This window comes from Trachypithecus francoisi, unplaced genomic scaffold (genome assembly GCF_009764315.1).
Source record: "Trachypithecus francoisi isolate TF-2019V2 unplaced genomic scaffold, Tfra_2.0 Lachesis_group17, whole genome shotgun sequence".
Taxonomy (NCBI): Eukaryota; Metazoa; Chordata; class Mammalia; order Primates; family Cercopithecidae; genus Trachypithecus; species Trachypithecus francoisi.
Genome location: NW_022681462.1, coordinates 39,853,175 through 39,875,196, shown reverse-complemented (window position 1 = coordinate 39,875,196; position 22,022 = coordinate 39,853,175). Strand labels below are relative to the sequence as shown.

The 22,022-nt window shown below is 40.8% G+C and overlaps 1 long non-coding RNA gene across 1 annotated transcript; it reads right to left on the bottom strand.

Annotated features, from left to right (window-relative positions):
- Nucleotides 1-20,342, bottom strand: LOC117062912. The gene is made up of 4 exons (XR_004428617.1): nucleotides 18,998-20,342; nucleotides 7,464-7,546; nucleotides 2,970-4,588; nucleotides 1-214 (listed from the first exon to the last, which is right to left on the bottom strand). It is a non-coding gene; the product is annotated as an uncharacterized LOC117062912 (long non-coding RNA).
- Between the last annotated feature and the right edge of the window lie 1,680 nt (nucleotides 20,343-22,022).

Sequence of the window (22,022 nt, the reverse complement as noted above, 5' to 3'; positions counted from 1 at the left end):
TAAGGCTAGGTAAGTGCTTGAAATTTCCTTTGAAGAGACTCAGGATTTTCTATTCTTTCCATTCTTGGGCTGTGGGGGTTGCAGGTTCCTGAGAGTGAGTCCCTGCTCTTTCCCACTTGTGGGAGTAGACTTTCTCTCTCTGTCTTTTCTTCTCTTCTGTCATGTAGGCCATGGACTTCCTTCCTTCTGGAGGACTCAGGATTCATAATGCCATCTTGAAAGTAGATAAACCGAACCGTAATCTGATAGTACCTTGATCTTACACTTCCCATCCTCCAAAAGTATGAGAGAATAATTGTCTGCTCTTTATCAATTACAGTTTCAGGCATTCTGTTATACAAAGACACAAAAGACTAACCGAGGCGACCATCAATAGATGAGAACAGGAGTACGAGTATACACACCCCAGCTCTCTCCTCTCAAATGGAATAGCCCAGAGGCATTGTCCCCATGCTTCCACATGGGATGGAGCTCCAGTCATCCTAAGAGTTAGGTGACTTTTGGGAGAGACTTTTGTCACCCATCCTCTATTTCCTGCTACACTTTCCTCCTTCCCTCCCAGTGTCAATAGGCTGCCTGCACACAGTTCCTTCTTGTTGGTGAACCCAGTTCAAGGTGGAACAAATCCCTATTCTTGGAAGAAGGTATCTCTGCTCTAAATTCTTATCACTTTTCCTTTCTTGGTGCACAAGAAAATCCAGTAAGCCCTTAATTTCCATTCACCAACTATCTTGGATTTGATTTACGCAGTCTATTTCTTCTGACTCACAAAACAAAAGGAGCCTTTAAAAACATCTACACACAGCCAGGAGCAGTGACTCACACCTGTAATCTCAGCATTTTGAGAGGCTTAGATGGGCAGATTGCTTGAGCCCAGAAGTTCGAGACCAGCCATGGCAACATGGTGACAAAACTCCATCTCTACGAAATACACAAAATTTATCCAGGCTTGGTGGCACGTTCCTGCAGTTCCATTTATCAGGAAGCTGAGGTGGGAAGATTGCTTGAGCTCAGGAGGTTGAGGCTGCAGTGCGCCGTGATTGTGCCAATGCATTCTAGCCTGGTCCACAGAGTGATATCCTGTCTCAAGAAATAAAACAATACAAAAAATTCCACAACGCTATATACCATGGATTCCACACTGGAGGCAGTGGAATAAATAGGTCAGAGGGTTCCCAAGTCTCAGTTTTTTTCCAGCTCTCTTGCCTCATCAATCAGCCTCATGACTTTTTTATTTTACTTTGAGAACAGTTGTGGAAAATCATAAGTGTTGTTAAAACAATAAATATTACACATTTCAAAGACATTCATGTCCTCATATCTGAAACCTATGAATGTTACCTTGTATGTTCAAAGAAATTTAGCAAATGTGATTAGATTAAGGCTTTTGAGGAGAGGAGAGGATCCTGGATTATCTGGGTGAGACAGCAGAATCACAAAGTCCTATAATAGGGAGGGAGAAGGGTAACAGCGAGAGAGCAGCTGGGACTATGGAGGGGGATGCATGAGTAATGGGAGATGAGGCTATAGAACAGACTATGTTGGGGCATCTTGATGAGGAAAAGCAGAAAATCAGATTCTCTTCCTTAGGAACCTCCAGAAGGAATGGAGCCCTACTGACTCCTTAATTTTAGCTCAGTGAGACTTCTGAGCTTTAGAGCTATAGGATAATAGATTTGTGTTGTATCAATCCAGTATTGTTATGGTAATTTGTTTCATCAGCAACAGAAAACGAATGCAAGAGGAAGAGATGGCTTCAATCTTTCTGAGTGCATGGCTGTCCTCTGTTCTCCAAAATATTTCCACCTTGCTATCATTTGCTGTCAATTTTGGCAAGAGTTGGAGAGCATCATATTGTAAGGGGAGGTAGCATCAGAATTCTTCTAAAGTAGAGAATCTCTGGGGTCAAATCCCTTGATTAGCTCTTGTACAATATGTGTATCTGAGAGCCTAGGGGTCAGCTCTCACAGCAGATGAGAAAGGCCGGGTTGTTTGTTTCCATATTTGGAGGGCAAATTAAATTTGCATGACACAATCTGAGACGGAAGAAGAATTGAGTCAGAGAGATTGGAAGAGAAAGAGGCATTTTGGAGGTCGAGAGAATCAAGATGGGTCCCAGTTCTGAAATCTAAAATAAAGTCATTTGCAGTTTGTTGAGGCTCAGAGAGACTTGTGCTTTAATTAGAAAACTGCAAATAAAGCTAATTTAAGATTAAGGTGAGCACAGCATGAGTCAGAGGCCACAGGGGGCTGTGGATTCCACACTGTCCTTATGGCTTCTCCCTTCTTACAGGCTGTGGGCTCTTCTGTGAGATGAAAGTGGTCACATGGAAGGAACACACTAAGGTCAGATATATGTAGATTCAAATCCCAGCCCAGCCCACGCTGACCATGTGACTGTGCAAACCAACCATGAGCTCTGATAATTGTTTTTTTCAGCTGTACAATGCAGCCCTGTGAACACCATGCAGTGTCCTGAGGGTTGAACCAGATAATTTGCTTTGAAATGTGTGTGTGTGTGTGTGTATAATACACACACACACACACACACACACACATATATATATATATATCCAGTCCCTTTTTATTTTATGCACTCTTCAGTATCATAGCATTGAGAGGCTGTGCAATATGTTAGTAGCCAGATGTGATTTAAAATCAAATTTTTCAATAGTCATTCTACAACAAACAGGTGCTGACTGTAGGCAGTGGGGTTCATTGTGTGTTATTTTCACCATAAAATCTCCCACCAATATTTATGTGTAGCATTTGAAAGATAAGATTACAGTTGACTATAACATCTTTAGTCTGTGTTTTGCCTGAGCCCATTTTGTTAGTGTCCACTCTTGGGTTCCTAAGGCTATGGCCACAGGTCTGAGTTTTAAGTCCTTTCGTACCAAACTAGAGCCTTTCCTAAGACTTGGTCTGGCCTTCTCCATGCTGGAAATCCAGACCCACCTTCCACTTACCCTCCTCAGAATCCAGAACTAACACTCTGGAAGCCTTTCTTTGTAAACCTTCCAAATGCAACCTCTGTCAGGAACCCTGCATCCAGGGTAAAAGTGTAAGAGACCAAAGCCATGGGGCAGGGCCTGGGATCCTAGGCCAGCTCTCCTCACTCCTATCCTCACTGATACTGAGTGGCAGGGACCCTGCTAGTGCAAAGGAGGGAGGGTCATCAAACGTTTCAAGAATCTTTACTCAGCCAGACTCTGTTATAGTTAGAAGGAAAAGAAGCACATGCTAAATAAATAAAAGTAAATTATTTGTACACGTATATATGTATTTGTAACATACTTTACAAATTAAATATATATCTATGATATTTCAGATATAAGTTGTATTAATACATTTGTATATACTGTGCATACATAATAAATACAATATGCCATTTCATGTAAATAAATATAACATTAATTGTTGTTCTAAGGTATGGTTTTAAACTTTGATAAGTTGAGCTTGAACATGAAAAACCAGCAATGGTGCCCCATCCCATGGTCCCTTTCCCACTACAGATCCCAAAGGTCAGGAGGCTCAGGACTCCCCTCATTTCCTTGCTGGGTCAAGTACTGACTCACAGATGGCTTTGGATGCTGAGGGATCCAATGGGAGTCTGGGGAACATGAAGCAGCAGGTGCGGAGGAGGTAGGGAGTAGGCCTCGGCTCCCGGTAGAGGGATGTTTTGTGCACAGAGCTTACCATGGACTTTTCCTCCCCTGGGCCCCTGAAGGACAGAGCAGCACATGTGGCTCATAGAATTAGGTCATGTGTGGCTTATAAGACAGGATTAAAGGGGTGATCACAGGACAAAAGCACCCCACGGCTCATTAGCAGCCTCCCCTCTGATTGGAGCCATATGGGATCTCTCTGCCCAGCTTCTATGGCTCACCCAGCTGCTGAGACTCTGTTCACAATGGGTCATTTCTCCCCCATGCACGAACTTCTGAAGACTTGTTATTTTATTGTCTGTTATGCAAGCACCACGATTTGTTGACTATGATCTTTCCAAAAGGATTCATGGAGTGAAGTGAGAACTAAGGTGTCAATACTGTGCCAGGATGTGAGAGAAACAAGGATCGCATCCCTGACGGCAAGGGCAGCTCATGTGTGAGGTGAAGATGAATTGGCCTCATAAATTCAGAGCAGGGTGTGGGAGAAAACACATTGACATTCCCCACTCCGTGATGCTCACCAGATGCACTGGAAGTTCCCATACAGAAGGTGGGAAGCGGGTGGAAAGAGAAGAGAGTTTGTGGTTTCAGATCTGCCTCCCATTCTGCTCTACTAAGAAGGCCCCAGATCTTCAGCAGCACCCCAAGCAGAGGAGCAGCTGGGGTGAGGTTTGCGCACCAGTAATGACAGGAGGAGGGGGCACATACCCCTGAAGGCAGTTTGGATGCTGATAGCCAGAGTGACCAGGGCAGGCATGGTCTCCAGGAGGCATCAGGAGCTCAGAACCAGGTCTCAGTTCTGCTGGAGCTGGACTAGGATGCTTTTCATACTCTGGTCAGCCCAGCTGGTGACCCTCTCACCTGGGATGCAGGGATAGGGGCTGGAGACAGGGTCCACACAATGTTGCCACCGGCATCTGAGTGGGGAACAAACATGAACATTCCCAAATATTAATACCAAAGAAGTAGTTCATTCCGTTTGATTAAATTTCAATCAGGAAGCAAAACAGGCTGAAAACAAGTACATCTTTCTGCTTAATGTAAACAAACTGAGGATGAAGCCGGAGTCCTCCCTCCTCACCAGAGGGTCAGAACAGCAGCAGGAGGAGAAGCAAAGCTGGGCCTCATGTCCAGGAGGGCCTCCTGAGGCTGATCTTGCTCAGAGTGGGTGGGGAGGGTGGATGAGGCTGCAGAGATTTTGACACCAAAATCGATGTGGCTGAATGGCTTAAACCACAGAAATTTATTTCTAACATTTTGGGAGCCTGGAAAGTCCAATATCAAGGTCCAGAAAGGTTTTCTTTCTGATGAGGACTCTCTCTTTAATTTGCAGATGCCACCTTCTGGCCATGTCCCAACATGACTGTCCCTCAGGGCATGCAGGGAGGTTGGGGGAGAGAGAGAGTTCTATGGTGTCTCTCTTCATAAGGACGCTAATCCAGTGGTGTCAGGATCCCACCCTGATCACCTCTTTAACCCTAATTACCTCCTTATAGACTCTCTCTCCATCTGCAACCATACTGGAGGTAAGAGACTCCAAATAGGAATTTGTGAAACATAGTTCAGTCCATAAGCAAGGGGTTTGGGGACTCAGCCAAGGCTGTAGGGAGGGGCCAGATCAGGCTTCTGGTCTCAGAGTACAGGGGATTTCCCACCACTAAGCTCACTGGCAGCTCCTCCCAGGCTAACCATGCCACACAGGAGACCCCAGTCCAGCCTTAGGGCTCCCTGTCCCTAGGGGGACATGATCACTTTTACTTCCTCATTACTTCTAAGATCAGGTGGCCATCTTTTGTTTATTATGGTGTTTATCTGCCATCTATTGGCCACTTTCTAACATAGCATCTTACAGGATTTTAGGTTCTAGGGTCCAATGAGTGTTGACTATGGATGAAATCTTTTCATGGGTATTCATGGAGTTGATCCTATGACATCCATCACTAGGACAGATTTTGTAGAAAACATGAAATGGTCCTTCCCCTCAGTAAACCAGTCATCTAGTTGAGGACAAACGGTATGCAGGAAAAATATTTGTCACAAAACAATTAGGGTGGCTAGATTCTGGGACCCATGTGACATGCCAAAGATGTGGTTTTGGAAAAAAGAGTGGGTTGTAAAGAACCCTGTAGGGCATAATGGCTGGGAGTGGGGTGAGAAGCTGAAGGCCCCTGGTTTGGATCTGTCAACCCAGCCTCATTCCTCCCATCCCAGAAACACTTCCAGAGCAGCCCTGAGAACCACAGTAGTTTTCCGAGCTGAGGAAGCATCTGGGGACACCTGATCTTCCAAAAGGGCAACTGCTGAGGTTTGTGCTGTCAGCTATAGCACTGCGAGTGATCAGATGTCATCATTTAAGTCTGTGCTAAGCAAAGTCGTTTTGTAAGATGATGAAAATGTCTATATTTATGAAGTGCAATAGGCTAGTCATTAGTCACATGTGGCTGCTGAGCACATGAAATGTCCCGGATGTAACTGAGAAGCTACATTTCTAATTTTAAGTATTTCTAATTGACACATTTGTGGCTATGCACTGCTAGTGTTTACCACGTGGAACAGCACAGCTGTAGACAGTAATAACCAGTAATGTCATTGGGACATCCAAGCTTCTAACTGTTAAGCAAAGGTGTGTCCCAGGACCAGGGTACCAAGCTGGGGTGGACCATGGCCAAGGTAGACAGAGCACATGGGTGGATCTCAGGAACCTTCCCTGGATTCTGCTCCTTCCAGGCCGGTGATGGAAACTGTCTCTCTTGGAGACACTGATTGGGAAGTTGGATACTGGGGCCCACATACTTGCCCATGGAATCCGAGGTGGAAACAAAACACACATCTTCCCCAGTTAATGATGTCCCTCTCCATAGGCTTCCCAGCAGAGTCCTGCTGGCTGATCAAGTGGGAGGTGAATGCTGGGCTCCCTGAGCAATTACCTCAATCTGAGCCATTGTGAAGCCATTGTGGGGAAGGGCTTTGGGGAACCTGCAAACTGTCAACAAAGGAAAGACCTGGACTTCCCAATTCTGAACCAGGGAACATTCTATGCCATGGATGTGACCCAGACCAAGGTGTGTGATGTAGGATATTACAGTTAATTGTAACTTTACGGGAATGAAAATCACAGAAGGCATCTTAGATCTTGTTGACTTTTGCAGTGCACAGTGGTCCCTGCCCTTCCCATAATGATCCTGTAGTCTTTGCTGTTTCTGTGGTCATCTGGCTGCCTCCTCACCACTGAGATGAATCCTCCGTATGACCCTGGGGCCTTCCCTGATCAGCACAAATAAATGGCCTCAGCCTCCAGACACCACATATCATTCCTGGTTTTTACACAATATGTCAACTACATAAATTATTCTATGCACTTTTATTACGCGGTTATTCTTCCTGCGTGGCTCTTTCCCCTACTGAATATCAGTAATTGGGACCCAAAACTGCTTTCTTTACTCATGTGCAACTGACCTTCAGTGGTGGTTTTTACTTCTTCCTGAAAATGCTGACATTAAGTGAAACTTTATTAAATGAAAAACTATGTTTTTTTCTACTTTATTGGAAAAAAAATATGCTGCGTTTCCCTTAACTAAAGACATTTAACTACTTTTATAATTGAAAAAGGCCAACTGGACATGAAAAAACATGTTTGTAGGAGTAACAAGCAAGGTCAGTAGCAGATACACTACCACTGAACCTCCAGGAGCACCCCGAGATGGACTGGGAAGCATAGTTGGTGAGAAGCTTTGGGGCCTGATCTTCTTTCTACTGGTGCCAGTGTAAGTAGTTGCCAATGCCCTGACTCACCCAGTAGGTGATGGTGACTGTCTCCCCTGGAGTAACAGACAGGAAGGCTGGAGCCTGGGTCAGCACAATCTCACACCTGGAGACTGAAAACACACAGCAAGCGTTAGCACAGCAGAACTCTATGTATATGGAAGTCACCACTAATCTAGTTAGGCAACGGGAAAGAAAATGGATTAAAATTGTGGATTTAAAAAGCAAGCCAAACTTCACACAGTGCCTGGTTCCCAAAATTATGGATTGAAATTATAACCCCATCAAGCTTTGTGCAAATATTGTCACCTGGATCCCAGAGCAGCAGAAACTCAAGGAGTTGTCATGGCCATATCTTGCTGCCTTGACTTGTCAGTTTTGCTCATGCCACATTCTGAGAAATAGTCTGTTTTAACATACAGGACCACTTCAATGTAAGAAGAATGATATATGCGATTATGGGGATGACCCCATATGGGTTTAAATAACAGATATCACTGTTGTCAGAAGAGCGCCCTCCCTGCCCCTTCTGTGAGTGTGAGAGGCGCCCTCAGCTGGCACCTGCAGATGAGCGATGCTGAGGCTCCAGCAGGGCTTGACCAGACCCGGGGCCCACCTGCAGAGTGAAGGTAGAGCCCATCCCAGTCTGTGGAAGGGTCTGCAGTCATCTGGGGTGAACAGTAGCTCACATCCACAGCCTTGGCCCAGGGCTATGTTAACTCTCCTGCTCTTTATCACAATGAGGGCTGAAGAAACTTTGATCCTGTGGACACTTCACAAAGCATCACTCTATATAGCACTATATTGATGTCATCATCTTGATTAGACATGATGAGCTGGACATTATAAGGACTCTGGATTTATTGTGAAAACACATATGCTCTAGAGGGTGAAAAGCAATCCCCAAAACTTCAAAAGCCTGTCATACTGGGGAAGATGTAGTCTTTAGGAAAGAAATGTGAGTCATCCTCTTCAAGGCAAGGACAAATAATTGCACCTTACATCTCCGACCACTGAGAATGCAGCACAGTGTTGACAAGGCCTTACTAGAGTGTTGACACAACGAATTCCATGCCTGGGTCAAATACATCATCCCATTTATTAAACTAACTTGGAAGGCTATCTCTTTGGAGTTAGCTCAGAGAAGGGAAAGGTTTTGATGCAGGTTTTGGGTTTTGATACAAGTGGCTCTGTTACCTGAGCAAAATGATCCAACACATTGCTTGGTGCTAGACGCATCTGCATTAGATAGGGGCACTTTGTGAACTCTCTTGCAAGCTTCAAAAAAAAAAAAAGTCAGTAGAAATCTCTAGAGTTCTAGAGAAAGACGACGAAATGCCCAGAAAACAAGCAAAGAAACAAAAACCCCCAAAAATGCACTGTTCAACATGAAGCTTCCATAATGTCACAGGGTCCTGATAGACATGCTTATGAGGAATTAAGTAGCTGTGTGGCTAAGCTGCCCCTCATAAACTGGGATTGTGATTCTCACCAATTTTTTTTTTTTATTATACTTTAAGTTCTAGGGTACATGTGCATAACGTGCAGGTTTGTTACATATGTATACGTGTGCCTTGTTGGTGTGTTGTACCCATCAACTCATCAGCACCCATCAATTCGTCATTTATATCAGGTATAACTCCCAATGCAATCCCTCCCCCCTCCCCATGATAGGCCCCGATGTGTGATGTTCCCCTTCCCGAGTCCAAGTGATCTCATTGTTCAGTTCCCACCTATGAGTGAGAACATGCGGTGTTTGGTTTTCTGTTCTTGTGATAGTTCGCTAAGAATGATGGTTTCCAGCTGCATCCATGTCCCCACAAAGGACACAAACTCATCCTTTTTTATGGCTGCATAATGTTCCATGGTATATATGTGCCACATTTTCTTAATCCAGTCTGTCACAGATGGACATTTGGGTCGATTCCAAGTCTTTGCTATTGTGAATAGTGCCGCAATAAACATACGTGTGCATGTGTCCTTATAGCAGCATGATTTATAATCCCTTGGGTATATACCCAGTAGTGGGATGGCTGGGTCATATGGTACATCTAGTTCTAGATCCTTGAGGAATCGCCATACTGTTTTCCATAATGGTTGAACTAGTTTACAATCCCACCAACAGTGTAAAAGTGTTCCTATTTCTCCACATCCTCTCCAGCACCTGTTGTTGCTTGACTTTTTAATGATTGCCATTCTAACTGGTGTGAGATGGTATCTCATTGTGGTTTTGATTTGCATTTCTCTGATGGCGAGTGATGATGAACATTTTTTCATGTGTCTGTTGGTTGTATGAATGTCTTCTTTTGAGAAATGTCTGTTCATATCCTTTGCCCACTTTTTGATGGGGTTGTTTGTTTTTTTCTTATAAATTTGTTTGAGTTCTTTGTAGATTCTGGATATTAGCCCTTTGTCAGATGAGTAGATTGCAAAAATGTTCTCCCATTCTATAGGTTGCCTGTTCACTCTGATGGTAGTTTCTTTTGCTGTGCAGAAACTCTTTAGTTTAATCATATCCCATTTGTCAATTTTGGCTTTTGCTGCCATTGCTTTTGGTGTTTTAGACATGAAGTCCTTGCCCATGCCTATGTCCTGAATGGTACTACCTAGGTTTTCTTCTAGGGTTTTTATGGTATTAGTTCTAACATTTAAGTCTCTAATCCATCTTGAATTAATTTTCGTATAAGGAGTAAGGAAAGGATCCAGTTTCAGCTTTCTACTTATGGCTAGCCAATTTTCCCAGCACCATTTATTAAATAGGGAGTCCTTTCCCCATTTCTTGTTTCTCTCAGGTTTGTCAAAGATCAGATGGCTGTAGATGTGTGGTATTATTTCTGAGGACTCTGTTCTGTTCCATTGGTCTATATCTCTGTTTTGGTACCAGTACCATGCTGTTTTGGTTACTGTAGCCTTGTAGTAGAGTTTGAAGTCAGGTAGTGTGATGCCTCCAGCTTTGTTCTTTTGACTTAGGATTGTCTTGGCAATGCGGGCTCTTTTTTGGTTCCATATGAACTTTAAAGCCATTTTTTCCAATTCTGTGAAGAAAGTCATTGGTAGCTTGATGGGGACGGCATTGAATCTATAAATAACCTTGGGCAGTATGGCCATTTTCACGATATTGATTCTTCCTATCCATGAGCATGGTATGTTCTTCCATTTGTTTGTGTCCTCTTTGATTTCACTGAGCAGTGGTTTGTAGTTCTCCTTGAAGAGGTCCTTTACATCCCTTGTAAGTTGGATTCCTAGGTATTTTATTCTCTCTGAAGCAATTGTGAATGGAAGTTCATTCATGATTTGGCTCTCTGTTAGTCTGTTACTGGTGTATAAGAATGCTTGTGATTTTTGCACATTGATTTTGTATCCTGAGACTTTGCTGAAGTTGCTTATCAGCTTAAGGAGATTTTGGGCTGAGACAATGGGGTTTTCTAAATATACAATCATGTCATCTGCAAACGGGGACAATTTGACTTCTTCTTTGATTTCTTTCTCTTGCCTGATTTCCTTAGCCAGAACTTCCAACACTATGTTGAATAGGAGTGGTGAGAGAGGGCATCCCTGTCTTGTGCCAGTTTTCAAAGGGAATTTTTCCAGTTTTTGCCCATTCAGTATGATATTGGCTGTGGGTTTGTCATAAATAGCTCTTATTATTTTGAGGTATGTTCCAGCAATACCGAATTTATTGAGCTTTTTTAGCATGAAGGGCCGTTGAATTTTGTCAAAGGCCTTTTCTGCATCTATTGAGATAATCATGTGGTTCTTGTCTTTGGTTCTATTTATACGCTGGATTACGTTTATTGATTTGTGAATGTTGAACCAGCCTTGCATCCCAGGGATGAAGCCCACTTGATCATGGTGGATAAGCTTTTTGATGTGCTGCTGAATCCGGTTTGTCAGTATTTTATTGAGGATTTTTGCATCGATGTTCATCAGGGATATTGGTCAAAAATTCTCTTTTTTTGTTGTGTCTCTGCCAGGCTTTGGTATCAGGATGATGTTGGCCTCATAAAATGAGTTAGGGAGGATTCCCTCTTTTTCAATTGATTGGAATAGTTTCAGAAGGAATGGTACCAGCTCGTCCTTGTACCTCTGGTAGAATTCAGCTGTGAATCCATCTGGTCCTGGACTTCTTTTGGGTGGTAGGCTATTAATTATTGCCTCAATTTCAGAGCCTGCTATTGGTCTATTCAGGGATTCAACTTCTTCCTGGTTTAGTCTTGGAAGAGTGTAAGTGTTCAGGAAATTATCCGTTTCTTCTAGATTTTCTAGTTGATTTGCATAGAGGTGTTTATAGTATTCTCTGATGGTAGTTTGTATTTCTGTGGGGTCCGTGGTGATATCCCCTTTATCATTTTTTATTGTGTCTATTTGATTCTTCTCTCTTTTCTTCTTTATTAGTCTTGCTAGCGGTCTGTCAATTTTGTTGATTTTTTCAAAAAACCAACTCCTGGATTCATTGATTTTTTTGGAGGGTTTTTTGTGTCTCTATCTCCTTCAGTTCTGCTCTGATCTTAGTTATTTCTTGCCTCTGCTAGCTTTTGACTGTGTTTGCTCTTGCTTCTCCAGTTCTTTTAATTGTGATGTTAGAGGGTCAATTTTAGATCTTTCCAGATTTCTCTTGTGGGATTCTCACCAATTTTTAAGGTCAGGTAAGTTTCAGTACTGCTCAGTATTAGGATGAAGATGTTACTTTGGAGACTGAATTTAAGCAGATTCAGAGGGAATGTTTCTTTTCCATGGACAGGTGCTCAAGTTCCCTGTATCACGTCCTTCTCTCACTCTAGCACCTCTGCATCATCAGCTCACTCCTATGACCTCATGGGTTTTCCCAATCAGCTAAACAGGTGAGTACAAAAAAAAAAAAAAAAGACAAACAAAAAATAAGAACAAGCTAGGCTTCTTCTTGAACAGATGAGCACCATATGTTTGTGCAAGTAATGTAGATTGTGCTCACACAATGGCCACAATCATAGGTGGCTCTGAAATATTCCCTTGAGTTAGCGTGGACTTGAACAGAGCACATCTTCATCCAATTATGGGGATAAAGAAGTGTCTTGAGTCAAGTATACACACGGATTCCTGAATAGCTGCTTGGCCAAGGTCCGGGAAAAGAAGCTTGGACAATCAGACACAAGAAGCTCTAGAGAAGAGGCATGGAGATGCACTCATGTGAGAAAACATTATGGCGGAGAATTTAATTTATTATGTCAATACAGCAGAAAATATTGACACAGATAAGACACCAAGGAATTATCCATACTGGAAGATTCATCTACCACTCTGCAGATGGACTGTATCCAGCCTTTTAACTTAACTTCCTCAGTATTTGCATAATAGATTCCTAAAGAAAGTAGCCATAAAGACCTGGGGGGAACTATGCACTTACACAATGATAGGAGCCATGCCTTACCACTACTATCTCCAGCTGCATTGATCCTACTATCGCCACTTCTGGATATCTGACTTCTCAGCAGTTGAGACAAGTGTCATCAACAAATGAGTGATCATTTGGGATATCAGATCACTGTCCCCTGGAAGTGACTGTGATGCATCTTCACCTGGATTCTTTTGTATTCTAGATCTATGTTTGCTTTTCCTGACCAGAGATAATTAGCTATTCTAGTGCTCAGAGAGTGTACATTTTTCTGATATGGGAGTCTTTCCAAATCAGGAATCTACATTTTGAGGGAAAAGGGAAATTCTAGACACATGATTATGGCATCCATTGGTCCTACCGAATACATTATCCAAAGATGTCCACATGGGTATAACATTCTGCAAATTTTAGATGCTTTCCTTCAAGCAATGATGAATCTTTAAACAGATGACTACGATAGCCTGAAAGAATGGTCCAGGAAGCAAGTGGACAAAGGTAGGAGCAACTTCTCTAGTCATCATTCACAGGAACACAGCTGGGGGATCCATGTTTCCAGTCATGCCATTCTAGACCCTGCTCAGCACAGGTCCTGATACCCAGGAGTGGATGCTTCTAGTTAGGAACACAAGAGGAGATCCTAAACCTATGGTAATGCAGGATTCCTCTTGCAAGTACAGAAAAAGGCAACCAAATAATTACCCATTTTAACAAAGTTAAATAGTAGAGCCAACGTGTAGTGATAGTTTTCTGCCACTTCTTTGGTAAGAGGAGAATGTCTGGGAGTATGTCTGGACTGAGGGACAGTGAAGAACACATGTCATAATCAGATGGTGACTGTCCACATATTAATAAAAATTAAAATTGGGAATAATTGAAAGGCGGTAAGAAAGGGAAAACATCTTTAAGTAAATCCAGTACTAATGGGTGGCCAAGCCACAGCTCCAGCTCTTCCAGAAGGAGTACTTATAAAGCAGGAGACTCCAGGGCTCAACAAATGTATGCTACTTTTTTTTTTTTTTCCAGTTTTGTGTCCTATGGTATACTTCCCTCAGCCGCATCTTTCATGTGTGCTCGTTTTTGATTGCAGATCTGGAAACTACAAATCACCATTTTCAAGGTAACCATAGCCACATGAAAATTATTGTTGTCTGCTCTTACCCTAGTTCAGTTGATTAAAAATATTCGACCGAAATCTGGGCAGCTACAGGTATACAAATTACACTAGGATACTTGTAGGTAGAAGTAGAATAGCAAATTGTTGATCTGATTAAATATCTGTCTCTTTGCAGTCCAGCAGCCATGGCAGTGATATAAATAAGGGAGCTTGTTAGATGTTCAAAATTTCAAGCTGGCACCATAACACAATATCCAAAATGTCCAGACATCAATCAAAAACACTCTTCATACCCCAAACAAGGAAAATCTCAACATGAGTGAGAAAAGGCAATCAGTAAATAGTAACCTCTACATAATAGGTGTGTAAAAATTATCTTGAAAGGATTTTAAAACAGCCATTATAAAAATGCATCACAGAACAATTGCAAACATGCTTGAAAAATATGAAATAATAGAAAGCATCAGGAAGAAAATACAAAATGTAACCAAAAAAATTGAAATTTTAGAAATAAAAATAAGAAAACAGATGAACAGAAAAGATTAGTCAGAAAAAAAACCCAAAGTGCAGACTTAAAATTTAAAATAATAACATTAAATACATAAACCATGAAATTTGAAAAGAGACAGAGATTGGTGAATCTATAAGAAAAGTCCCAACTATATGTTGTTTATTAGACACTCACATCAAATATAACAGTACAAGTAAGTTGAATACAAGAGAAAGAAAAAGTATATACCATACTAAGTTTCATAAAAAGAAATCAGAGGTCATTAACATCAATATCAGATATATAGACTACAGAGCCAAAGAAAATTACCAGGGACAGAAAGGTATATACAAGAAAACAAAGCAACTTTAAATGTGTATGCACCAAACAACGGAGCAACAAAGTGTATGTGGCAAAAACAAACAAACAAATAAACAAAAATTACACTTGGAGACTTTAATCCTTCTTCTCAGCAATTGATAGGACAACTACTCAGAAACTGGCAAGGATAAAGACGCATTCAACAACATCATCAACCCACAGGATCAAACTGACAGTTATAGAACACTCCAAACAACAATAGCAGAATTCAAATTTTTCCAAGTGCCTACAGAACATGTACCAAGATAGGCTGTATCCTGGCCACAGAACACTTCAACACATTTAAAATAATTACAATTATAGTAAGTGTGTACTCTGACCACAGAGAAATCAAACTAGAAATTGATCTTGAAAATATAATCAGAACATTTTCAAACACTTGGAAGATAAACAATATAGTTTTTTGGGTTTTTTTTCCCCAAAGAACTAGCTTTTAGTTTGCTTGGTGTTCACTATTCCTTCTCTGTTTTTAATTTTATAATTTTTGCTCTAATTTTCAGTATTTATTTTCTTCAGGTTTTAAATCCTTTAATTTAAATCACTCCTGTTTCTGTAGTTTCATAAGGTGAAAGTTGAGATTATTGATCTGATACTTTTAGTTGTACACAGACACATGTTTATGTATATATGTACAAATGCATACATATGTGCATGCCTGTATTAGTCTGTTTTGAATTAGTATAAAGGAATACCTGATATTGGGCAATTTATAAAGAAAAGAGGTTTATTAGTCTCATAGTTGTGCAAGCTGTACTAACAAGGCACCAGCGTCTGTTCAGCTTCTGGTGAGGCCTCTGGAAGCTTTTAATCATTGCAGAAAAGGAAGGGGAGCAGGAGTGTCACATGGTGAGAGAGAGAGCAAGAGAGTGAGGAAGAGGTGCCAGGCTCTTTAAAACAACCAGCCCTAGAGTCACCTAATATAGTGAGAACTCCCTCTTTGCCTTGGGAAGGGCACCAAGCCATTCATGAGAGATCTGCCTGCATAACACAAACATCACCCTCAGGACATACCTGCAACAGAAGGAACATTTCAGCCTGAGGTTTGGAGGGGACAAACATCCAAATTATAACAATATGCACATGCATATACGCATGCATATTACCATAAATTTCCCTCTAAGCACTGCTGACCACCTGCATGTATTTTTTTCCCTCATACCCCAAACTCTACTCACCTGCAAATGCATCCACTTAATCTGCGTGTTTATTGTCCTCTCAATCTCGAAGTGAGCAACATTCACAAACTCCTCTTATATTACCCCTAATTTAGAAGGTCCCAAATCCATTTTGCATCAGTAAATCATGAAAGAATAGCATATGGTAAAAACCTCCAGGTCACTCCTAATCCCTCTCTTTCCTCCTCTTCTCCCATCTGGGAGGCTCATTGTCATTACTTCCAAAATAGGGTACCATCTGCTTATGTTTTCAACAATCTGCACTAACCAAAGACTACTCCAGGATTCACTTTACCCAGCTGACTGTATTCCTTGGTCCTCACAGCCCAACTACAATCATCAATCTTTTAAAAAATAAATACTATCACAAGAATGCTCTGTTTTCAAAGTATCCCATAGTGTCTTACTACACTTAGAAAAGCGTTTGCTCCCCAAAATAAACCAAGGCCTATTTTATTTCTCACTTGTCATGTTTTATGATCTTTAGGACACTGAGGTAAAACAGTTCTCACCTGCTTCCTTCCTTGCTGTGTTTGTAAACCCTAAGATCACAATGGGAAGAAGCCTGTGCCCATCTGCTGATATCATTGCTCTTAGGTCCATTGCTTACTCTTAACATGTGTGTTACTTTTTATGGTCATGTAACAAATTACCACAAATTTATCAGCTTAAGACTACAGCCATTTATAATCTCCTGGTTTCTGAGTCAGGAGTGTGCGCACAGCTTAGTTGTTTCTGTCCTTAAGTTTTTTTATTTTTTTAGTCTGTTCATTTATTTTTATTTCAATGGGGTTTTGGGGAAGAGCTGGTGTTTCGTTACATGAATGAGTTCTTTAGTGATGATTTCTGAGATTTAGTCACACTCATAACCCAAGCAATGTACGCTGTACCCAGTGTATAGTCTTTTATCTCTTGTCAGCCCCTTCACATTCCCCCGAGTCCCCACAATCCAATGTATCATTCTTATACCTTTGTGTCCCCATATCTTAGCTCCCACATATGAGTGAGAACATATGATGCTTGGTTTTCCATTCCTGAGTTACTTCACTTAGAATAACTGCCTCCAGTTCCATCCAAGTGGTTGAAATGATATTATTTCATTCCTTTTTATAGCTGAGTAGTATTCTACTATATATATGTGTGTGTGTGTATATGTACATATATGTCTATATGTACATGTATGTGTATATGTACATATATGTATGTATATATACATATATCTAGTATATATACAGGTATATATGTATATACATATATACATGTATACATATACATGTACATATACATATATAAGTATATATGTATATATACTTATACATATGTATATATACGTATACATATATACATATATATATGGCATTTGAGCTGGTCTCATATTTTTGCAATTGCAAATTGTGCTGCTGTAAATACACATGTGCTGGTATCTTTTCTGTATAATGACTTCCTCTGGGTAGATACCTAGTAGTGGATTGCTGGATCAGATCGGTCTACTTTTAGTTCATTAAGGAATCACCACACTGTTTTCCATAGTGATTATACTAGTTACATTCCAACCCACAGTGTAAAAGCATTCCCATTTCACGGCATTCACCCCAAACTTTTTTGCTTTTCTGATTATGCCCATTCTTGCAGGAGTGAGGTGGTATTACATTGTAGTTTTGATTTGCATTTCCCTAATAATTAGTGATGTTGAGTTTTTCCATATGTTTGTTGACCATTTGTATATCTTCTTTTGAGGATTGTCTATTCATGTTCTTAGCCCACTTGCTGATGGGACTGTTTGTTTTTTCTTGCTGATTTTTTTGACTTCTTTGTAGGTTCTGGATATTAGTCCTTTGTTGGTGGTATAGATCATGAAGATTTTCTCCCACTCTGTGGGTTGTCTGTTAACTCTGCTGATTATTTCTTTTACTGTGCAGAAGCTTTTTAGTTTAATAAGTCCCATCTACTTATCTTTCTTTTTCTTGAATTTGTTTCAGGGTTTCTGGTCATGAAGTCTTTGCTGAAGCCAACGTCTAGAAGGGATTTTTTTTTTTTTTGTATTTTTTAGTAGAGACGGGGTTTCACCGTGTTAGCCAGAATGGTCTCGATCTCCTGACCTTGTGATCCACCCGCCTTGGCCTCCCAAAGTGCTGGGATTACAGGCTTGAGCCACCGCGCCCGGCCTAGAAGGGTTTTTAAATGTTGTCTCCATTAATCTTTATAATTTCGGGTCTTAGCTTTAAGTCTCTGATCCATCTTGAATTTACTTCATATAAGGTGAGAGATGACCCAAAAAGATCGTAGAATTGGTAAATGAATTCAGCACAGTTTCAGGACACAAAATTAATGTACACAAATCAGTAGCTCTGCTATATACCAATAGCGAACAAGCTGAGAGTCAAATCAAGAACTCAACCCCTTTCATGATAGCTCCAAAAAAGAGAAATACTTAGGAAAATACCTAACTCAGGACGTGAAAGATCTCTACAAGGAAAACTACAAGAAACTGTTGATAGAAATCATAGATGACACAAACAAATGGAAACACATCCCACGCTCATGGATAGGTAGAATCAACATCATGAAAATGGCCATACTGCCAAAAGCAATCTATAAATTCAGTGCAGTTCCTATAGGAGTACCACCATCCTTCTTCACAGAACTAGAAAATAAACTATCCTAAAATTCATATGGAATCAAAAAAGAAGCCCAAATAACCAAGGCAAGACTAAGCCAAAAGAACAAATCTGGAGGCATCACATTACCAAACTTCAAGCTGTACTACAAGGTCATAGTCACCCAAACAGCATGGTACTCATACAAAAATAGACACATAAACCAATGGAGCACAATAGAGAGCCCAGAAATAAAGTAAAATATTTACACTATACTAATCTTTGACAAAGCAAACAGAAACATAAAGTGGGGAAACGACGTCCTATTCAACAAAAGGTGCTCAGATAATTGGCAAGTCACATGTAGAAGAATGTCCATAAGGTTTTACAAGACTTTACCACGGTGTAGACTGCATTCTCACCTGAGAATCACCTGAGTACACATGCACTTTAAAGCTCTTTCAGATTGCTGCAGAACTAATTTCCTTGCATGTCTATGACTTAGGACTTCAGCTTCTTATTGGATCCTGGCTGAAGGTTGCTCTCAGGTCCTGATGCTGTGGGCAATTCCCTGCCATGTGATCTTCCCATAAGCAATGTACACATGGCTCTGTGCTTGCTTAAGAAAAGCAGAGTGTCTCTCTCCAGTCTGCTAGGACAGATGCTTAAACAATACAATGCAATCATTGGAAATACATCTCATCACTCCTGCCATACTATATCGGTTAGAAGTGAGTCCTAGATTCTGCCTGCTCTCTGTGGGAGTAAATTATACAAGGCTGTGACTCATCACGGAGAGGGTCATGCTAGGGTGTTCCAGCATCTTCAGCTTTCTCAAGTATCAGAGTACTGATACTGGGTGAGAAATCTGTCCCACAACCACTGACACTGAGCAGACCTGGGACCCCAGGGCACCTGGGAAGCATCCTCTATAAGAGGTGTTTTAGGCTGACTCATCTCCTGTTGGTGGTGTACAACATTAACAAAATATCTATATTTGTCCTATTAAGTTTATCCTGACATGTCTTTGAAGTTCCTTAAATGCAGGTATCATAAGCCAATTCTGTCCAAATATATTCAAAATTTATGTTTAATAATAGAAAAACAGATTATGAAGTAGTCTGCAAAACAAGACTCAGAGCAATAGTGTCAATACTCAACTGCTTTGGCTTCATGCTGGATTAGCTGAGACCATTTGCATGAGTGATAGAGCAGGTACTGGATGCCAGATACTGCTGCTGTGAGCACTATTGGCCTGCTGCCTCTAGAAATGTGCACAGGGCCAAGGCTGCAACCATAGATCTCAAAATATAAATATTATATAGCATTTTTGTTTGTTAATTCAAATGCTTATTACTTCTACCATTACGTAATACCATAATTGATAGTCTCCATTCGGGATAAAAATATTATCAGAGCACTCTTTAAATATGGTATGTTTAAAGCATACATTTCTATGTATTTATTACTGGAATACAAAATCATATGTGGTATCAAATATTGTAAACTCTGACATAATTACCATACTTTTTTCAGATTTTTTTCCTTCATTTTCAACATAGATGTGATCATGTCATGTGCATTTTATTGATTGTTCTCAACATCAATTTCTTCTATTAATAATATAATAACAATGTTGGCATTCTCCCATTTTAACTTAATTTAAAATGTAAAAGTAAAAGGAATGAGGTAGTGGTTCTTAGAAGAGAAACAAAAGCAATTCAACAAAAGCAGGAAAAAAATAATAAATTTTAAAAATCATGTTTATAATGACAACATAGTACTATAGAAAAAATGAACCAAATTACCTAAAATTTTGTGGGAGAAATGCACCCTTTTAGGTCAATTGACGTTTATCTCTCATTGAGTTATTTTATGAAACTTGCCAACTGTTGAGTGTCGGTGGAGATTCCAGCGTGGCCCAAGCAGAGGGACTCTATGAGGAAGGAGAATCCACGTAAGTTTGGCAGTTCTTGGAGCTGCTTTAACAGAGTAGGCAAGAGCTGAGTTCTTAACATCAGGCTGGATTTCATATTGAGACATTTGCTGAGGTGTGGGTTAGGAAGAATCGCTGGAGATTGGATGAGAAAGATAGAGTGAACGCTCCCACATTCTCCTGAGTTTCCCTTCTAATCCTGCACTGATTGTCCTTCACGCAGGTCTAAAATATAGGCCTTAGGTTCCTATCATGAAGCTCCTACTGATCTTCCCAGCCATAGCTCAGCCCTGGTTAACATTTTAACTAATTGATATAAGGTATCTCCTGAATGACCATTCTCTCTCGTTTCATCCCCAGATATAGGACATACGTGAAATCAATTTTTGGAAGCTCACCTATGTCTTGCTGGGTTGACTAGGAAGGTGTGACATGACCTAACCTTAGGTCCTAAGGTGATATGACCTAACCTCACTTTTGCACAGGAACGTCTGTAACCCTTGAGTCACTAAATTCCTAGAGCCCCACAATAAGCACAGCGATGCTATGAACTTGCAGTGGCATCAGGGCATAGCCTTGAAGGGCATGCAGGGATCTATTCAACATCCTGATTCTTTCCAAGAAATACTTACAAGTTTCCATCTTGGTTAGTAGTACAACTCCAACCACACCAGCATAGGAACCCCAGCAAACATGAGCAATAGAGCTGGGTTTGCACCAACAGTTGACCTCTGCCACATGTCCTTCATGCTTGCTTTCACTGCTGCTGTCCAAAATCTTCATATTCTTATTTTGTATTAGGCAAAAAATTGCCATGCGTTATCTAAATTTTTTCAAAATTCTGTTGGGTATGGCATAAAACACGCATGCTGCCTAATTCTTCCAAACTTGAATATTTATTTCTAAAACCTTTGATATGCAATTCAAAATCCTCACCTTTTATTTCAACCTGCTGTGCCTGAGACTAGTCAAACACATTGAACACGTGACTTTTGTTTTTAAGTGGATTTAACAAAGTCAACCTAGTAGCCCCAAAACAGGAATGTACATTGTTTGACATGGGTAATTCTGAAATCGTGGTGTAAAATGCTGTGCCTCCTCCTTTGCTGGAGAGAGACATATGCTAAGAAATTGTGGAAGTGTGAAGGTGGGGGGAAGAAGAGAAACAGTTCTTATGTTACTAAACAAACCCAGCTGCATCTATAACCAGTAACTATTCAAAGAAAAGAAAATCCAAAAAACATATCAGTTTTAGGTTGACATGAAGCAGCCTTAATTACAAAGTCGTTACACTGAATCCTTTTAGTTGAAAAATAGATGTAGGAAAGGCTAGAAGGATTTAGATTAACTTTCATTCAGTTTTCTCCATTATCATGTCTGGTTGCTCAGTGGGCACTTGGACCCCACCATTCTCCTACAGGTTCGGCCTGAGGTGTAGCCCCAAGACTCATAGGACCAGCTTCCTGCAACTCATCCCCCTGAATTCTTTACTGTCTTGCCTTCTATGGTGCCTGCTCCCCCG